The sequence below is a fragment of the Myotis daubentonii genome, chromosome 1, assembly GCF_963259705.1.
Source record: "Myotis daubentonii chromosome 1, mMyoDau2.1, whole genome shotgun sequence".
Lineage (NCBI taxonomy): Eukaryota > Metazoa > Chordata > Mammalia > Chiroptera > Vespertilionidae > Myotis > Myotis daubentonii.
Window position 1 is genome coordinate 110,543,807 of NC_081840.1, and position 16,795 is coordinate 110,560,601.

General features: G+C 45.9%; 1 protein-coding gene and 2 pseudogenes across 2 annotated transcripts in view; 2 read left to right on the forward strand and 1 right to left on the reverse strand.

Moving 5' to 3' along the window:
- Positions 1–16,795, reverse strand: part of REC114 (REC114 meiotic recombination protein) — a 158,295-nt gene that overhangs the window by 46,613 nt on the left and 94,887 nt on the right. The window lies entirely within an intron of this gene.
- LOC132228207 (AP-1 complex subunit sigma-2-like) lies at positions 1,165–5,049 on the forward strand (annotated as a pseudogene).
- LOC132228216 (60S ribosomal protein L7-like) lies at positions 6,553–7,499 on the forward strand (annotated as a pseudogene).

Here is a 16,795-nt window from a genome sequence, read left to right on the forward strand (position 1 = left end):
GGGATCGCGACCCACAGGTTGAGAACCGCTGATCTAGGGTGACCCATGGTCTATTTAAAACTGCGGCAGTAGGCTGAGCAGGGGTCTTACCACAATAATGTTACCTGATAATGAAGGTGCCTCTCCTTATGTTGGGGTAATCAGAACTGCAGTGAAGTAAAGACACTCCCATGGAGCCTGCAAAGGGTTTCCACACACACGGTGCAATTTACTTCGTGTGGCAGCTGAAGAGGGTGAACAGAGCCTTGGAAGGACATGAGGTCTCCAAGACCAGGGGCGGGAGGGAAAGTGCTTGCTGAGCATTTCATGCTGTGAGTTAAAATCTATATATATAAAAGCCTAAGCGACCGAAATGACCATAATGATGGGAACAACTGGTGGCTATGATTCGCACTGACCACCAGGGGGTTGACATTCAATGCAGGAACTGCCCCCTGGTGATCAGTATACTCCCACAGTGGGAGCTCTGCTCAGCTGACTGACCCATCCTGGTGGCTCACCAGCCCTGTGGCAGCCACTCCCTCCCTCAGTAGTCCTGCAGGTCCAATCTCCAGAGAATGGGCCAGGCACTGATGGATCAGTGCCGCTGGCACAATCCCGAAAGCGCACCAGCCTCCTAGAAGTTGGCCTAGGGCACCGCAGCCACTTACCCTTCCTAGAGGCTCTGCAAGGAAGAAACAATATAAAAGTGGCTGCCAGGTGGCTCCCGACAACCGGTATGAATGTCAGCGGGATGGATCTGAATCCCAGGCTGGCAAGGGCATGCCACCACCAGCCCAGAAGGGTGATCACATCCCAGGCTCCACACCCGCTTGGGATCCCACCTGTGCATGAATTCATGCACCGGGATTCTAGTCTATACATATAAAAGCCTAATATGCTGTGTCCAACTGAGTGGTTGACAGACCAGTAACTATGATGTGCACTGACCACCAGGGGGCAGATGCTCCGACCAGTAGGTTAGCTTGCTACTGAGGTCCAGCCAATTGGGACTGAGAAAAATGGGGCTGGACACGCCCTGGAGCCCTCCCATGGTCCCTCCCTGGCCACCAGCCCTGGTTGGGACTGGGTGAGATGGCCCTGATCAGCCCCAATTGCCGGCCAGGTGGAGGGACCCCACCTGTGCATGAATTTTGTGCACTGGGCCTCTAGTAAATAATAACCATGGATGATAATCCACAGAACAAAGTGAATATTCATTATCATGCTGATATCTAATAAAAGAGAAACATGCAAATTGACCATACCTCTGCTACACTCACAAGCCACGCCCTCAAGCCACGCCCACCAGCCAATCAGGAGCGAGTATGCAAATAAACCCAACAAAGATGGCGACAGCCACAGAGCTGGAGCGAACAGGAGACGTGGGTTGCCCCTGGCGATGGAGGAAGCCAAGCTTCCCGCCTGCCCTGGCTGGCTGTGGGCTCTGCTAAAGGCTACAAAGTTTCAATTATAGAAGATAAATAAATCCCAGATACCTGCTTCCAGCCACCGTGGCCTCCGCTCAAGAAGGGTCTGGGAGCCTGGGTTGCCCGGGGCCATGGCCAGCCTACAAACAGCTATCAGCCCCTCACCCAGGATGGCCACGCCCCCCAGCAGGGACTCTCACCTTGAAGGGTGTGTGGCCAGCCTAAAAATGGCCCTCAGCCTCTCACCCAGGCTAGCCACACCCCCATGGGGTGAGGGTCCCCGCTGGGGGGAATGGCCAGCCTGCAAGCAGCCATCAACCCCTCACCCAGGCTGGCCAGGCACCCCAGTGGGGACCTCCACCCTGAAGGGGGTGTGGCCAGCCTGCAAACAGCCATCAGCCCCTCACCCAGGCTGGCCACACCCTCATGGGGTGAGGGTCCCCACTGTGGGGCTTGGCCAGCCTAAGACAGCCATCAGCCCCTCACCAAGGCTGGCCAGGCACACTAGCGGGACCCACCCCATCCTGAAGGGTGTGTGGCCAGCCTGCAAACAGCCATCAGCCCCTCACCCAGGCTGGCCACACCTCCCAGTGGGAACCCTCAGCCCATGGGGGCATGGCCAGCCTGCAAACCACCACAGGCCCCTTACCCATGCTGCCCCACGCCCCAAGGGAACCACCACCCTGATCCGGGACACTTTTCAGGGAAAATCAGCTGCCCCCCACCCGTGCACCAGGCCTCTATCTATACTAATAAAAGGGAAATATGCTAATTAGATTGGGAGACCTACTAGGAGACCTTCCAGACATTCTTCTGGACAAAGCCATGGTGGCAGGGCCGAGGTAGAGGCGGTTAGAGGCCAAGAGGGGAGGGCAGTTGTGGGTGATCAGGCTGGTGGGGGGCGGGGCCATTGGGGGTAAGCAGGCCAGCAGGGAGGCCACTTGGGGGCAAGCAGGCCATCAGTGGGGGTCAGTTGGAGGTGATAAGGACAGCAGGGGGTGGAGTGAGCAGGCCAGAGGGGGGGCAGTTGGGGGCGAGCAGGCCAGTGGGGAAGGAAGGTGGGGGTGAACAGTCCAGCAGGGGGTGGGGGCAGTTGGGGGTGATCAGGCTGCCCGGGGGGTGTTTGGGGGCAAGCAGGCTAGCGGCGGGGGTCAATTGGGGGTGATCAGGCCAGCAGGCAGAGTGGTTAGGGGCAATCAGGCAGGCAGGCAGGCAGGTAAGCGTTTGGGAGCCAGCAGTCCCGGATTGCGAGAGGGATGTCTGACAGCCGTTTTAGGCCCAATCCCTGTAAACTGGCAGTAGGACATCATTTGAGGGGTCCCAGATTGGAGAGGGTACAGGCCGGGCTGAGGAACACCCCCTCCCCCGTGCACAAATTTCATGCACCAGGCCACCAATCATCAAATAAATGAATGTAAAAGTAAATGAAGGAAAAGAGGTATCCCTTTTTTACAGTACAATTCCAATTAATAAATGCAAAAAGAATAATAGAAATAGAAAATCACCATTTGGGAAACACCAGAGCAATAGTTGTTGCATGCGTGACTCATCAATGGATGCTAAAATTAGTGGACATGATTATAATAAAAAAAAAACTTGCATATCTCAGAATATCTTCCAAAAGATACTTATCCTATATAATAAAGAGGTAATATGCAAATTGACCATCATACCCTCGCACAAGATGGCTGCCCCCATGTAATCAAAAGATGGCCGCCACAAGATGGCCGGCAGGGGAGGGCAGTTGGGGGTGACCAGGCCTGCAGGGGAGGGCAGTTGGGGGCAACCGGGCCAGCAGGGGAGCACTTAGGCCTCGATCAGGCTGGCAGGGGAGTGGTTAGGGGGTGATCAGGGTGGCAGGCAGAAGCAGTTAGGGGCAATCAGGCAGGCAGGCAGGTGAGCGGTTGGGAGCCAGCAGTCCCGGATAGTGAGAGGGATGTCCACAGGGATCGGGCCTACACTGGCAGTCAGACATCACCCGAAGGGTCCCAGATTAGAGAGGGTGCAGGCTGGGCTCAGGGACACCGCCCACTGCACAAATTTCGTGCACCGGGCCTCTAATTTATATATATAAAAGCCTAAGTGACCGTTTGACCGGTAGCTATGATATGCACTGACCACCAGGGGGCAGACACTCAACGCACAGGCATGGAAACATGGCACAGACTGCTGAATCTCAGAGGGCAGGGAGGATGGGGGAGGGTGGGAAGAGATTAACCAAAGATCTTATATGCATACTAGAGGGCTGGTGCAAGTGCAATGGTGGGGTTGCTCGGCCGGGCCTGTGGGGAGCGGGCCGAAACTAGCAGTCTGACATCCCTTGGTGAGTCCTGGATTGTGAGAGGGCACAGGCCAGGCTGAGGGACCCCACTGGTGCATGAATCTGTGCACCAGGCCTCTAGTTAATCAATCTATCTATCTATCTATCTATCTATCTATCTATCTATCTATCTACCTACCTACCTATCTGGCCCAGCGACTGGAATGGCGGAATGACCAAAATGACCAGAACAACCAGTGGCTATGATGTGCACTGAGGCAGCCAACCAGCCTGATCTGGGCCCCAGTCGGTCCCCAACACGATCGGGGGAGGGCCGGTCGTCCAACTGCCTGCAGCCCCTCCCCCCTGCCGGCCCAGCCTGATGGGCCCCCATCAGGGCGGGCCAGCTGGACCCCACCCATGCATGAATTCATGAAACGGGCTTCTAGTTATAAAGATAAAAACAGTCACTTTAATGGAAAAAACAGGTAGATACCACTTTAACCAGGGAATCAAGGTATTAGGACTAGTAATGAGACATATCAAAATCATGCACCTTCTGATGATGATGAAATGAGAAAGACCAAACATCTCTGTCTTTCAAAGACATTCTACAAAATAACTGGCCAGTACTCTTAAAGTGTCAAAATCATAAAAGACAAAGACCGAGGAACTGTCCTAGATTAGAGGCACTAAGGAGACAAAATGACAACTAAATGCAATATGAGATCCTAAGTAAGATCCTAGGCCAGCAAAAGGGCCATGGGACAACTGGAGAAATAAGAATAAGGTATGTGACTACTGGGTCTCTTCCCTACAAGCAACATGGCTTCTTCTCAGCTCAGCAACAGGCTTCCCCTCAACCTCAACTGCCACAGGCCACTGCCTCCCCTGTCCATGGCCCTAGGCTGCTGTGCAGTTTATGTTGCTTTTTAGTTGTCAGGGAAAGCTTTGACTGCAGAAATGTCTGTCCCACTATCAAAGAGAAGAAAAAGACTGCAAGAGAACTTGTTCAAGCTGTTTTAGCGCACAAACCTAGAATGTGCAGCTTTCTTGAGTGGCGACATCTGAAGGTTTAGTTACAAGAGATACGCTAGTCTGTATTTTTGCTGTGCTATTGAGGATCAGGACAATGAACTAATTACCCTGGAAATAATTCATTGTTACGTGGAATTACTTGACAAGTATTTGGCAATGTGTGTGAACTTGGCATCATCTAAATTTTGAGAAGGCTTATTGTATTTTGATGAGTTTCATTTGGGAGGGGAAGCTCAGGAAACATTCAAGAAAAGTGTCCTTAAAGCAACTGAGTAGGCTGATCTACTGCAGGAGGAAGAGGACACCCCATGAAGTGTTCTTGAAGAGATTGGAGTGACATAATTCCTTCCCTCGTTGATGACTTCTGGCATTTCACACACTGTACATAGTCATTGTCTTCATGTCCATGTTAGCTAATAGTTTAAGATGATTTTCTGTCAGTAATACTTATTTGCTAAGCTGCTTCATTCAGGTCTAAAAATAAAAATTTACTTTTAAAGGGAACTTTGGTTAATCAATTGATAACTTATAGGATTTAAATGTGAATTAGAGTGATTGAGAAAAAGAAAGGTAGCTGGATAGTTTAAGGTTTGAGTCTGACATAACCCAAGGACTGCCTGTATTTTTATTGATTTTCAGAGAAAGAGGAAAGGAGAAGAGAGAGAGAGAGAAACATTGATGTGAGAGAGCAACATTGATTGGCGGCCTCCTGAATGCCCTCTACCAAGGATCAAGCCTGTAACCTGGGCATGTGCCCTGACCAAGAATAGAATGAACTAGCATCCTTTCAGTGCATGGGACGATACTCAACTAAGCCACACTGGTCAGGGCAGAAAATTTTTTAAATTTTTTTTCAGTAAAATGTTGAAAATTCACCTTCATTTGAATGTGGTGGTTGTTAAAAGCAGATATAAGGAGTCTTCATATACTTCAAGTTCATTAAAAAATAATATGGATTTCATGCTACTGAGAACTTATCTACACATTTATTTTCAATCAATAAATGCTGCTTTACAACCTGGAAAAAAAGAAAGTTCGCAGATCAGTTAGTACTGTGTCAGTGTTAACTTCCTGGTTTCAATCATTGTTCTATGCTAAATATTAACATTTGGGAAAGCTGGGTGAAGGGTATATGGGAATTCCCTGCACTATTATTGCAACTTTTTTGTAAGTCTGAAATTATTTCCAAATAAAAAGTGTTGGTGCTTATAATCTAAACCACATCATTTGGAACTGGATTTTCTTTGTTTCAAATGTATAAATTTTGCCTCCTCAGTAATCTCCACTGAAGAATTAAACATTCACAAGTATTAAATGAGAGGTTTCAAAAGAAGAGTTTAAAAAAGAAAGAAAAAAAAAAGAGAGAAAAGAAGAGTTTAATAATTGTCCAAGTAAATTATGCTAATTTCTCCTTTATTAATGATTAGTGGTATAAAAAATGACATTTTCCCAAATAATAATAAAAGATTTACAGGTTTAAAAGAATCCAAGTAACACTGATCCAGTTGAAACTAGTGTAGACAAACATAATGGGGGGAAAAAATCTTATACCAAAGGGGTTGTCAGAAAGACTCTAAATTCTATGACCTGTTAATGAGAGAAGGAATCCAGAAGCTTGGCTGATTACTAGCACTAAACCCATGTCATATAATTTGATAAGAGGAAAAACAGGGCCGTAAATTCAACCAAGAATTATTTTGTTGCAGTCAAAAATAATAAAAGAAGCAAGGAAATTCTTTTTGAAGGTTTTCACTGTAAAAGCTTTAAGACTGTGGTATTTACAATGTTTTAAGTTATGGCCCTGATGATAAGACTTCTCACAGAAAAGGGGTGAGCTACACATGGATGCAGACTTTCAACATAAGCCATAAGAAGCAACTAAAATTTAGCTCCAAAGATGTACTTTTTCTTGTAAACTACATATCTAGTAAACTAAATGGGGGCACTAAAAGTAAAGATACATTCTATAAAATCTTACAAATATATTTGACAATGAGATGTTAGGAAATGATAAAGGGACAGGGGCAAAGGGACTTGGGTTTTAAGTGTTAAAATTACTCTCTTTGTTCTCTTTGCTGGCAGGAACTAGGGATTGTACAGAAGAGAAGAAATTGATTCCTTCTGTGCCAGAAACCCTTCAGAAGAAGCAAAGGAATTTCATGCAGCTGAAGATCAAGTGCCTGAAAAAGAAGTTTGCCTAAAAGATGCTTCAAAAGGAAAGGAGAAAGCTTATCTATAAAAAAAGCTGAGCACCATGACAAGGCATACAGGTAGATGTACAGAACTGAGATCTGAATGGCTAAGTTAGCAAGAAAAGCTGGCACTTCTATGTACCTGTGGAACCCTACTTGGCATTTGTCATCAGAGGAAGGTGCTGCAGCTTCTTTGCCTTTGCCAGATCTTCAACGGCACCTTTGTTAAGCTCAACAAGGCTTTCCTTAACATGCTGAGGATTGTGGAATCATATATTGCATGAGGATGCCCAAACCTGACATCAGTAAATGATCTACAAACAGGCTATGTGAAAATCAACAAAAAAACTAATTGATTGGATAGATAACACATTGATTGCTCGATCTCTTGGTAAATATGGCATCATCTAAACGGAAGATCTGATCCGTGAGATATATACTGTTAGAAAACACTTTAAAGAAGTAAACAACTTCCGGTGGCCCTTCAAATTATCTTCTCCATGAGGTGGAATGAAGAAAAGACCACCCATTTTGTAGAAGGTGGAGATACTGATAATAGGGAAGATTAGGATTAACAGGTTTATCAAAAGAATGAACTAAGGTATCTACTATGATTATTGTTGTAATCTGGTCAGTTAATAAACAGTGAGTGCTTTAAAATTGAGTAAGTAAATAAAATTACTCTCCTTTTGAGTAGCTAATATTATTTCAAAAGCACTATTCCAAAGGTATGACTCACTTTAGAGAAAATAAAAAAGATGAGAAGAAATGAAATGGTTAAAAATATTATTGGCTTTACAAGCTTAAGATTTTCATACTAAATACAAAATAGAAGCTTTTTAAAAAACTGTCAAGAATTAATCCTTAACACAGCCAGTTGGCCTGGAGGTCAAATCCTCCCAGTATCAACTACAACAATCAAGGCTTAACTAAAACAAGACTGCGCACAAAGACCACTAGGGGGTGCACCAAGAAAGCATAAAAAATGCGGAGACAAAGAAACAGGACAAAATTGTCCATGGAGGATATAGAGTTCAGAACCACACTTTTAAGGGCTCTCAAGAACTGTCTAGAAGCCGCCGATAAACTTAATGAGATCTGCAAGAAATCTAATGAGACCCTCGATGCTATGATAAAGAACCAACTAGAAACTAAGCATACACCGACTGAAATAAAGAATATTATACAGGCCGAAACCGGTTTGGCTCAGTGGATGGAGCGTCGGCTTGCGGACTGAAAGGTCCCAGGTTCAATTCCGGTCAGGGGCATGTGCCTGGGTTGCGGGCACATCCCCAGTGGGAGATGTGCAGGAGGCAGCTGATCGATGTTTCTCTCTCATCGATGTTTCTAACTCTCTATCTCTCTCCCTTCCTCTCTGTAAAAAAATCAATAAAATATATTTTTTTAAAAAAAGAAAAGAATATTATACAGACTCCCAACAGCAGACCAGAGGAGCGCAAGAATCAAGTCAAAGATTTGAAATGCGAAGAAGCAAAAAACACCCAACTGGAAAAGCAAAATAAAAAAAGAATCCGAAAATACGAAGATAGTGTAAGGAGCCTCTGGGACAGCTTCAAGCGTACCAACATCAGAATTACAGGGGTGCCAGAAGATGACAGAGAGCAAGATATTGAAAACCTATTTGAAGAAATAATGACAGAAAACTTCCCCTACCTGGTGAAAGAAATAGACTTACAACTCCAGGAAGCGCAGAGAACCCCAAACAAAAGGAATCCAAAGAGGACCACACCAAGACACATCATAATTAAAATGCCAAGAGCAAAAGACAAAGAGAGAATCTTAAAAGCAGCAAGAGAAAGAAACTCAGTTACCTACAAGGGAATACACATACGACTGTCAGCGGATTTCTCAACAGAAACTTTGCATGCCAGAAGGGAGTGGCAAGAAATATTCAAAATGATGAATGCCAAGAACCTACAACCAAGATTACTTTATCCAGCAAAGCTCTCATTTAGAATTGAAGGTCAGATAAAGAGCTTCACAGATAAGGAAAAGTTAAAGGAGTTCATCACCACCAAATGAGTAATATATGAAATGCTGAAAGGTATCCTTTAAGAAGAGGAAGAAGAAGAAAAAGGTAAAGATACAAATGATGAACAACAAATATGCATCTATCAACAAGTGAATCTAAGAATCAAGTGAATGAATAATCTGATGAACAGAATGAACTGTTGATTATAATAGAATCAGGGACATAGAAAGGGAATGGACTGACTATTCTTGGGGTGGGGGGGGAAGGGGTGTGGGAGATGCGGGAAGAGACTGGACAAAAATCGTGCACCTATGGATGAGGACAGTGGGTGGGGAGTGAGGGTGGAGGGTGGGGTGGGAACTGGAAGGAGGAGAGTTATAGGGGGGGGGAAAAGAGAAACAAATGTAATAATCTGAACAATAAAGATTTAATTATTAAAAAAAAGCCGAAACCGGTTTGGCTCAGTGGATAGAGCGTCGGCCTGCGGACTGAAAGGTCCCAGGTTCGATTCCGGTCAAGGGCATGTACCTGGGTTGAGGGCACATCCCCAGTGGGAGATGTTCAGGAGGCGGCTGATCGATGTTTCTCTCTCATCGATGTTTCTGACTCTCTATCTCTTTCCCTTCCTTTCTGTAAAAAATCAATAAAATATATTTAAGAAAAAAAAAAAAAGAATTAATCCTTATATAAAGAATAACAAGAGATACACACAAGGCCACAATGAAGTACAACACAGCAAAAGTATAATTATAGTTTTAAAAGCATAGCGGGCTAGATTAGTCCTTAAATTCCCTATCAGAGCCATTACCATATCAGTAAAGCTAGATATACACTTTCACTTCACTTAGTATAATAAAGTAGTTCAGACTTAGGTCAAAGATCACCCAATTAGAGTGCCTCATTTGTCTGATCCACTATAGACAGTAAGTGAATTACTTTCCTCTACATAAATGTTCTTAATTTGTATTTGGATATTCTAATCTACAGAGAGCAGATCACTCAATTTCTAAAACATAACATCTGAGGTACCAACCAACCAAACATCATAGAAAATTGCAAAACTTTAACTGTTTGTTACCATATAGTGAAAAAAGGTACATTTTTGTGGAATGCTTAAAGTGTTTTAGTGGGGGAAAAAATCAGAAAAATAATCTAAAAGGTTTAAACATCCAGGTATGATGATGTCTTAAATAGAGGCATTTAACTCAAACCTTCATTCCATCACAATTAAAATGCCAAAAAAAAAAAAAATCTAAAATGGGAGAGAACTACTTCAACACTAGACACTAGGAATTGGATGTCATTCATATGATGAAACTGTTGAGGAATATCTGAAAGATATGGTAAGATAGATCTGGATAGAATAAAGATGTCAAGAGCCAACTAGTGACTTATCTTCCTGAGAAAGGAATGCTGTGACTCTGAGAGAAAGCAGAGGAGATACTGGCAAAAACACCATTAATAAGAACAGTAAGAGGAGGGCATGGGTGGCCATAGGAAAAAATGAGAAACACTCCAGCTGGAATCTGTTTACCACCACCAATCAAAATCATTGAAAACAACTGTGTCCAAGGAGCTGCACAGCAGCACACTAAACAATGTCTAGGAAATCTAAGACTTTCTCCCAGAAACAGTGGGCAGATATACAAGTAAGGTGGATAAATAACTACTAGAGGCCCAGTGCACGAAATTCGTGCATGGGTAGGGTCCCTAGGCCTGGCCAGTGATCAGGGCCAATCGGGGCCTTCCAGCTGCTGGCCAGGGCCTTCCTTCTGGCTGCAAGCCGGGGTCTCCCTTCTTCAGCTGCTGCCAGGGCCTTCCTTCATTCCGTGCCACCCCCTGGTGGTCAGTGCACGTCATAGCGAGCAATCGAACTCCCGGTCTCCTGGTCGAACTCCCGAGGGGACATTTGCGTATTAGGCTTTTATATATATACTAGGGGCCCGGTGCACGAAATTCGTGCACTGGGTGTGTGTGGGAGGGGAGTGTCCCTCAACCCAGCCTGCCCCCTCTCACATACTGGGAGCCCTCAGGCGTTGACCCCCATCACCCTCCAATCGCAGGATCGGCCCCTTGCCCAGGCCTGACGCCTCTGACAGAGGCTTCAGGCCTGGGCAGGGGACCCTCATTTCCCCCCATCACTGGTTCTGCCCCCAGACCCCTCCGATTGCTGGTTCTGCCCCTTGCCCAGGCCTGATGCCTCAGCCAGAGGCGTAGACCCCCATCACCCTCCGATTGCCTGATCGGCCCCTTGCCCAGGCCTGACGCCTCCGCCAGAGGTGTCAGGCTTGGACAGGGGACCCCCATCTCCCCCCGATCACTGGCTCTGGCCCCCGCCCAGGCCTGAGGCCTCTGGCCCAGGAATCATGCCTGGGCAGGGGACCCCCATTTCCCTCTGATTGCTTGCTCCACCCCCCGCCCAAGCCTGACGCCTCTGACCCAGGCTTCAGGCCTGGGCAAGGAGACCATCATATAACCCCAATCCCCAGCTCAGCCCCCTGCCCAGGCCTGATGCCTCGGCCAGAGGAGTTGACCCTCATCACCCTCTGATCACCAATCACCGGATCGGACCCTTGACCAGGCCTGAGGCCTCCGGCAGAGGTGTCAGGCCTGGGCAGGGGACCCCCAGCTCCCTGCGGTTGCAGGCTCCGCCCCTGCCCAGGCCTAACGCCTCTGGCTGAGGCGTCCGGCCCGGGCAGCGGGAACCCGCAGCTGCAGCGGCCCCGCGATCGTGGGCTCCGCTTTAGGCCCAGGCAAGGGACCCCTAGCTCCCGGGACTGCTAGCTTCGACCGTGCCCAGCTCCCATTGCTGGCTCCACCCCTACTTCCTGCTATCACTGGCCAGGGCGGCAAAGGCGCCTGATTCTCCGATCATGGCTGGGGGGCAGGGCAAAGGCGGCCCCAGGGCCGCCTTTGCCCTGCCCCCCAGCTCTTAGCTCCCCCCTGGGTTTCCGATCACAGTCAGTGGCAGGGGGCTTCTTCCTGCTTTCCCTTTCACCTCCCTGCATTGTGCCTACATATGCAAATTAACCGCCATCTTGTTGGCAGTTAACTGCCAATCTTAGTTGGCAGTTAACTGCCAATCTTAGTTGGCAGTTAATTTGCATATAGCCCTGATTAGCCAATGAAAAGGGTACCGGCATACGCCAATTACCATTTTTCTCTTTTATTAGTATAGATATAGATAGTATACAACTGGCCTGGTGGCTAGCAAAATACCCATTCCTCATAGAATAAATTGGACAGAGAGAGACATCACTCCTTTGCTAGGACAGGCTCCCAATCTACTCCTTTCAGGCTTCTGGGTTGATGAACAGAAATGTGCATTTCTATTAACTGGGTCTCTTATGTAATAGTTGAAAGGAGAATCTATTAGTATCCAAGGACAGTGAGGTTATTGCAGATGCATTCTTCTGCAGGTCTCCAGATGAGACTTCTCCAAGCATAAGGATAAATAAAAGGAGAAGAAGGGTGGGGGAGGATGGATGAGGGGAGGAAGCAGGAAGAGAAGGAGAAAAAAATACAAAAAAATACTGGAAACTAAGAAATCATTTTGCAACAAAAAAGAGGAAAATAGAACACTTAAGATATAGAAAGGGACATAATTTTGAAAAGAGTCTGGAAACAGAACTAAATTTTAATTAACTTTGCACTGAATTGAATTTTATAAAAAAATTTTAAAACAGGTTATTTGAAACAAGATAAAAGATCAGATATTGGGTAACAGACTGAGGTTTGTTTAAGAGTAAGGTAGACATAAGTAGGAAACTAAAAGAAATAAGAAAATACTGTAACAGCAGAAGTAAAAACTAAATTAATTATAACCAAATAGAAAAATGAGCATAAGATTTCAACAGACATTTCACAAAACAGGATATCCAGATGACCAATAAACATAAGAAAAATCACAATTTCATTAGTAATTAGAAAAATATGAATTAAAACTATAATGATATATCACTACATGACTACCAAAATAACCAAAATAAAAGCAAAATACCAAGTGTTGTCAAGAATGTGACTCACTCTCATACATTAATACGGAAAGTGTAAAATGGGCATAATTACTTTGGAAACCTCTATGGTAGTATCTACCAAAGCTGATAGCCTATGACCTATCTCTCAGAGTGTGTCTATAAATTAGAAGTAACAGCATCATCTGTTTGTTAGTCATGCAAAATCTCAGACCATACCAAAAACCTGACTCACAGCATTTTACTGAGAGCCAGGTAATTTACATGCACATTAAAGTATGAGAAGTGCTGTACTATAACTCATCTATTCTACTTCAATCTTGTCCATTTCATTCTAGTTATAAGCCCAACAAAAATACATGCAAGTGCTCACTGAAAAATATGTACTAGAATGTTTATAGCAGCACTATTTCTGTTTTTAAATTTTTAATATTATATTAGTTTCAGGTGTACAATATAATATATATATATATATATATATATATATATATATATATATATATATATACACACACACACACACACACACACACACACACACACACACACATATATATTTGAGGCCTGGTGCACAAAAATTTGTGCACTGGCAGGGGAGGGGGTGTGTGTGGGGGGGTGTCCCTCAGCCCCACTTGTGGCTTCTCACAGTCTGGGACCCCTCGAAAGATAACCACCTGCTGGCTTAGGCCCACTCCCCGGGTGGCAGATGGCAGGCCCAATCCCTCGGTGCCTGCCCCGCCTCCCCGGGTGGCACACACGGCAGGGCTGATCCGGGGGTTGGGTCGCTGCCCTGGGTCGGGTCGCACACGGGATGCCCAGATGGAGGCTGGGTGGGCCAGCCGATTGCTGCTGCATCGCCCAGCTTCCCCGGGTCGGGTTGCACACGGATGCCCGCCACCCCGAGTAGCAGACAGCAGGCCAGATGGTGGCGGGGCAGGCGGGATGGTGCTGTCCCGCCCTGCCTGCAGTATTCAAATCAGCCACCATCTTTGGCAGTTAATTTGCATATCATGCTGGTTAGCCAATGGGAGGCGTAGCGAAGGTATGGTCAATTACCATGTTTGTCTATTATTAGATAGGATAAAAGCTTTAGCGAACAACCAGTCGCTATGACATGCACTGACCACCAGGGGGCAGACACTCAACGCAAGAGCTGCCTCCTGGTGGTCAGTGCGCTCCCACCTTGGGAGCACCACTCAGCTGACTGATGGGCGCCAGACGCAGGGCTTACGGAGACCACACCAGAGCGGCAGCAGGCACAGAGGGGCTGGGATGAGCAGGAGCGGCAGGCAGCATTGGACTGCGGTTTTGGCCTGATTCCTGCAAGCCAGGCCGAGGGACCCCATCAATGCACAAATATATTCACTGGGCCTCTAGTATTTATGTAAACTGATTGTCCCCAGTTAGTCGAGTACCCACCTGGCACAATATATAGTTAAATATTACAATACTAGAGGCCCTGTGCATGACTTTCGTGCACTGGGGAGGTCCCTCAGCCCGGCCTGCACCCTCTTGCAGTCCAGGACCCCTCAGGGGATGTCCAACTGCCGGCTTAGGCGCTCTCCCCTAAGCCGGCAGTTGGACATCCCCCGAGGGATCCTAAGCGCTGCCACGGAGGCAGGAGAGGCTCCTGCTACCGCGATTGCGCTCATCAGCCTTGAGCCCAGCTTCTGACTGAGCAGCGCGCCCCCTGTGGGAGTGTACTGACCACCAGGGGGCAGCTCCTGTGTTGAGCGTCTGCCCCCTGGTGGTCAGTGTGCATCATAAAAACAGGTCATTTCGCCATTTGGTTGATTTGCATAGTAAGGTTTTATTATATAGGATTATTGACTATAATCCCTATGCTATACTTTACATCCCATGACTGAGTAACTGGAAATTTGTGCATTTTAATCCCCTCCCATTTTTCATCCTTCCTCCTAAACCCTCATCCGATCTGGCAACCAATAAGTCTGTTTTCTGTACCTATGAGCTTGTTTCTGTTTTGTTTATTTATTTTGTTTTTTAGATTCCAAATATAAGTGAAATCATATGGTATGTGTTTTTCTCTGACTTATTTTACTTAGTATAATATCTTCTAAGTCAATCGATTTTGTCATAAATGACAAGATTTCATTTTTTATGGCTGAGTAATATTCCACTGTATATATGTACCACCTCTTCTTTATATATTCATCTATCAATGGACACAGGTTGCTTCCATATCTTTGCTATTGTAAACAATGATACAAAGAACATGGGAGAGGGAGAGGGAGAAGGAGAGGGAGAGGGAGAGGGAGAGGGAGAGGGAGAGGGAGAGGGAGAGGGAGAGGGAGAGGGAGAAACATGGATATAAGAGAGAACATGAGAACATCGATTGGTTGCCTTCCATACATGCCCAACAGGGGATCAAACCTGCAACTTTCTATTGTATGGGATGATGATCCAACCACATAAGCCACCAGTGAGGGCAGCAGACTCTCTTTTGATTTTGTTGATGGTTTCCTTTGTGGTACAATACTTTTTAATTGATGTAGTCCAATTTGTTTATTTTTTTTCTTTTGTATCCCTTGCCTGAAGAAACATATCCAAAATACTAATGTCAAAGAGTTTACTGCCTGTGTTTTCTTCTAGGAGTTTTGTGCTTCAGGTCTTACATTTTAGCTTTTAATCCATTTTGAGTTTATTCTTGTATATGGTGTAAGAAAGTGATCAAGTTTCATTCTTTTTCATGTATCTGTCCAGTTTTCCCAACACCATTTATTAAAGATATTGTCTCTTCATTATATATTCTTGCTTCCTTTGTCATAGATCAACTGACCATATAGGTGTGGGATTATTCTCAGTTCTCATGGGGATGAAATGCACAACATGATGATTATAGTTAACTAGGAGCCCAGAGCGCCATTCGAAATTTCACAGCGCTGCCCACCCTCGAGTTGCCTAAGGACATTTTCCCATTGATTTTTAGAGAGCATGGAAGATAGAGGGAAAGACAAGGAGAAACATCAATGTGAGAGGGACACATGGATTGGTTGCCTCCTGCATGAGCCCTGACCTGGGTCCACAGAGCAGCAGCCCCTGCAGCCGCTGCGGGTCCGGCCCTGACTCATTCCCTGCACCCCGCAGCCTGCTGGTCCCGCCCTGCCTCACTCCCTGGACCAGGGGTCCTCAAACTTTTTAAACAGGGGGCCCGTTCACTGTCCCTCAGACCATTGGAGAGCCGGACTATAGTTTAAAAAAAAAATGAACAAATTCCTATGCACACTGCACATATCTTATTTTGAAGTAAACAAACAAAACGGGGGGAACAAATACAATATTTGTATTTGCATGTGGCCCGTGGGCCGTAGTTTGAGGACCCCTGCCCTGGACCCTGGACTCCGCAGCCTGCTGGTCTGGCCCTGCCTCGATCCCTGGACCCTGCAGCCTGCTGGTCCGGCCCTGCCTCGCAGAAGCTGAGGCAGCTATGGGTCCCGCCCTGCCTCCCTCCCGCACCCTTGAAGCAGCCCCGGCAGCTGCTGATCAGACCCTCCCCCTGCTGCCCCGCCCCTGACGCTGTGCTGGGAAACCTCCTCCTGTCCAGTAGACACGTTATGGCATCCTGGTTAATTAGCATATTTCTCTATTTTATATATATAGATAATACTATACTGCATATTTGAAAGTTGCTAACAGAGTAGATCTTAAAAGTTCTTATCACAAGAAAAATATCTGTAGTTATATAAGGTGATGGATGTTAACTAGAACTATTGTGGTAACTATGCCACAATATATACAAATATCAAATCATTATTTGTACAACTGAAATTAATATAATGTTATATATCAATTATACCTCAAAAGAGTTCTATCTCTTACCCTGGCCAATAAACATCTGAAAGATGTGTTTCATTAGTCATCCAGGAAACAAGATTTAAACCACATAATACAGCATTACACAATACTAG